A 4,196-nucleotide genomic window follows, 5' to 3' on the forward strand; every position below is an offset into this window, starting at 1 on the left:
ATCATGACCTGAGCCGAAGGCAGACGCTCAACCATCTGAGCCACCCAGGCGCCCCTAGACACACTCATTTATATATTAAACCTTGTTCTTCCATGCCTCACTTCCAAAGCCATCAAAGATGAATGGTGTAGGGGCGCCTGGGTGGCTCAGTCGTTAAGCGTCTGCCTTCGGCTCAGGTCGTGATCCCAGGGTCCTGGGATCGAGCCCCGCATCGGGCTCCCTGCTCTGCGGGAAGCCTGCTTCTCCCTCTGCCACTCCCCCTGCTTGTGTTCCCTCTCTCACTGTCTCGCTGTCAAATAAATAAATAAAATCTTTAAAAAAAAAAAAAAAAAGATGAATGGTGTAATGGTTTAATGAACCAAGATTTCCTTCAAGTCATAGGTCACAGGGAGTGAAAGACATTAAAAATATTTCATTAATTATAAATTTCTTCAGTAACACCATTTTAATAGTATTCTTCCCTAGACAACTCTATCAGAGTGCATTAGTTTATAGCTAAACTTATTTCCCTCCTTACTCCGTTCATCTCATCTGTTGAGATAATGCCTTTTGCCTTTCATAGTTCAGAGCTCAATCTTCAAACTAGGCTGCTCACCTGCTCCAACATTCTCTTTCCTATAAAGCCTGTAAAACTAATGAACACTTTCACAGGATAGGAGACTCAGTGATTGTGTGAGGGCTAACTATATCATCTACACAAGAATGAAATAGAGAGCAAATAAAAGGCTCAACTAAACCAAAAGAGTGGCAAATCTGAAAGCTCATTTACGCTTCATAATATAAATGTATTTGGAAAGAGAACATGTGAAAAAATATGGTATAGGGACTCTGAGGGAATAAGGTGACTTGAGCTAATACATGCAAGACTGCCTTCACCCCCATTCCAGTAGCTGGTAGACTGGGCAATGGAACAGAGAGTCAGGGAAGCATGCCCCAGCACTGGAGCGGGGGGTGGGTTGCCATGGGCCCACCATGAACTAAACAATTCCCACTAAGTAAAATTCATATAGGATCACTTTAAAAGACTGACAAAATTCAAATAATCACAGAATATAGAAGTATAAAGCCTAAAGGAAATGGATACGTGGTACATATTGAGAAATCAAGCATGGTTCGGATTGCTTGAGAAGAGAATGAAGTGAGCAGAGAGAGGGACCTGGGAAGAAGCCCTGAGGAAATTCACTATTAAAGAATTATAAAAATGCTGCTGCATAAGATTATTATAGCACTGAAGATGAGGAATGAGTGTACTTGTGAAAAATATTTATTCCATAAAACAAAAGTCATTAACACCTTTCATCAGGGTGCCTGGGTGGCTCAGTCAGTTGAGTGCCACAACCCTTGGTTTCAGCTCAGGTCATGATCTCTTGGGTCCTAGGATCAAGCCCCATGTCAGGCTCCTCACTCAGCGGGGAGTCTGCTTGAAGGGTTCTCTCCCTCTGCCCCTCCTCCTGTTCTTTCTCAAATAAATCTGAAAAAAAAAAAAAAAAAAAAAAAAACAAACCCACACCTTCCATCAAATTAAAGCAAACAAACTCCATAGGAAAACAAAACACCAACAGATAGTATTAGAACCAATAAAGAACAAAACAATTATTGCAGAAACTGAATCTACCATGCAGCAATCTCTCAATGGATATTTCTGTGGAAGACACTAGAACAACTGTAACAAAAGTAGTATACAAACATTAGAAGATAGCTTTCTTGAATGAAGATGTTAGCTTTACAAATTGAAAGGGCAAAATTAAAGAAAATAGATGAATACCTACACATATCGTGGATAAATTTTTGAATTTTAAGGATAACAAGTTTTCTACTCATCAGGTAAAAAAAAAAAATAAAATAAAAAAGATTACTTACAAAGAGACACTGCTGGCTCTAGGCTTGTTAGAGTCTGATCACGTATGCCGACACGTGCATATTAAAACTCCCCTACCACTACCAAAAATATGTTAAATATATAATCTTAAAATCCTCAATAAAATATCAGCAACTTGAATCCAAACATTAAAGGTATAACAATTATTCAGTTAGTTCAGGAGCCAAAGCATCCACTTCAACTCTTTCCCCGTTATCTCCTTCCTCGTGGTACTCATACAACAGGGCCCTGTAGACACCAAGTCCCTCAACTTACTACCCCCTGCCATTTTGATCTATTCCCTTAACCATAACTTCTTGATCATTCCAGAAACAATGCAAACACTGTTCCTTTTTCTTATCTTACATGAGTACTTGAACTTTTTGGTTCAAGTTTTTATTTAGATTCCAGTTAGTTCATGTATAGTATAATATTAGTTTCAGGAGAATTCAGTGAGTACTTGAAGTTACATAGCCTGCTGCCTCTCCACAGCTGTTTACTATTTATTCTCTAGCAGCTATTTCCTAACATAGATGGGAGTTCTCTTTCATTCTAGAGACATACCAAAAGCATACAGGCAAGTAAACAAGCCTCTCCCAAGCCGACTTCCTTCTCCCACAGCCATTTTACTCCTTCACTTCCAAATTTCTTGAAATCGCTGTCTGCATTGGTGGCCTCCATTTCTTGTAATCGACTTTCTTTCCCACCCCATCATTGGCTTGAAATACTTCACAGCCTTGTCTAACTTGACCACTCAGCTGCATTCAGTCTGATGTGCTGTAGCTTGCTTCTAGAAATACCTTCTTCCCTTGTTGTCCACAATAACACACATTCCTGTTTTCTTCCAACTTCAGTGGGATTTCTTAATCTTTGTTGCCAAATTCATTCCTACAATCTATTCCTTAAATGCTAGTTTGTCTAGAGTTTCTCACCGAGGCCCTTTTCTCACACTACACTTTCCAAGTATGACCTCATGTGTTCCCATGGTTACAGTGATAATATATGTTGGTAAGTCCTAAATTGATCCAACTACCCATTAAACACCCTTATATACACATCCCATAGGTTTCTCAAATAGTATTACTATTTTACTCCCACTAGCCCTTAGTGTATTATTCTGCACGTATAGCTTTCTCCATTATTTTTCCATATATGAATCAGTGTACACACCTTATTAAGTACCCTGAAACTTTTCACTTAATATGCAAAACACCTTACAGTGTCCTTAAATATCATATGGCAAGGTTTTAAGATTTACTAAATGCATACACAAGCATAAGTAACACATGTAGAGTTTAAAGAATAGTGAGGGAAAAAAAATGGGAAAACATATGCCCTACAGGAAAATAAACTTCAATTTAACCCCAAGTGGAATATTAAAGTGCTATCAAAAGGGAAACCTCATCTAACAACATGAAAAATCTTAGCAAAATGATAGAGAATATTAGCAACATGGTCCTGAAGAAAAAATGTGAGTCCCAGAACAAGAAGTCCCCATTTAGAAAGTGAAAACTATTTATACAATATACTTTTGAACATACATGCATTATATATATGTATATATATACAGGTGTATGTGAATGCACACGTGTGTACAAACACTATAAATAGCTTGATCTAGAAAATAACCCGATTCAGGATGGTTATTATCTCATGTAGGCACAGGATAGGATAGGATGGGGCACACATATGTAGAGGTTATTATCAAACTTCTTCTAACTCGGCTGTTGACAGACCCCGGAGTCGAAGCGGTCAGAGGCCTTTACGGCTGTGGAATGCCAGAAAGTGTGTATGTTATCTATAAAAGTGGATACTTTCCATAGTAAATGAAAATGGCCAATTCTTTAAGAGGAGAAGTACTGAATCTTTATAAAAATCTGCTGTATCTTGGACAAGACTATCCAAAAGGAGCAGACCATTTTAAAAGCTGTCTGAAGAATGTTTTCCTTAAAAACAAAGATGTGAAGAACCCAGAGAAGATCAAAGAACTTATTGGACGGGGCGAATTTGTTAATGAAAGAGCTAGAAGCCTTATACTTCCTTAGGAAATACAGAGCGATGAAACAACGCTATTATTCAGATATCAACAAAACTAAGTGATCACTATTACTATAATTTGACTGGAATTCAGTGCCAGCTGTTTATATATACCAGATATGATAAAACTAACCTAAAATGGCAAGATTTACACGTCATGTAAAAAGTGCCTGAGCTGCCTTAATGAACTAAAATAGGTTTCAACTTCTGTTCACAGAGCTTTATCAGCAATCCTTAATGTTTAATTTTTATACAAAATCAGCAATATAGCCAACTACCAATTAAAAATTAATGAGTACCC

General features: G+C 37.9%; 1 pseudogene; it reads left to right on the forward strand.

Annotated features, from left to right (window-relative positions):
- Nucleotides 1–3,642: 3,642 nt before the first annotated feature.
- LOC102741197 (electron transfer flavoprotein regulatory factor 1 pseudogene) lies at nucleotides 3,643–4,022 on the forward strand (annotated as a pseudogene).
- Nucleotides 4,023–4,196: the final 174 nt, after the last annotated feature.

The sequence above is a fragment of the Leptonychotes weddellii genome, unplaced genomic scaffold (genome assembly GCF_054177405.1).
Source record: "Leptonychotes weddellii isolate Sample4059 unplaced genomic scaffold, ASM5417740v2 HiC_scaffold_17379, whole genome shotgun sequence".
Taxonomy (NCBI): Eukaryota; Metazoa; Chordata; class Mammalia; order Carnivora; family Phocidae; genus Leptonychotes; species Leptonychotes weddellii.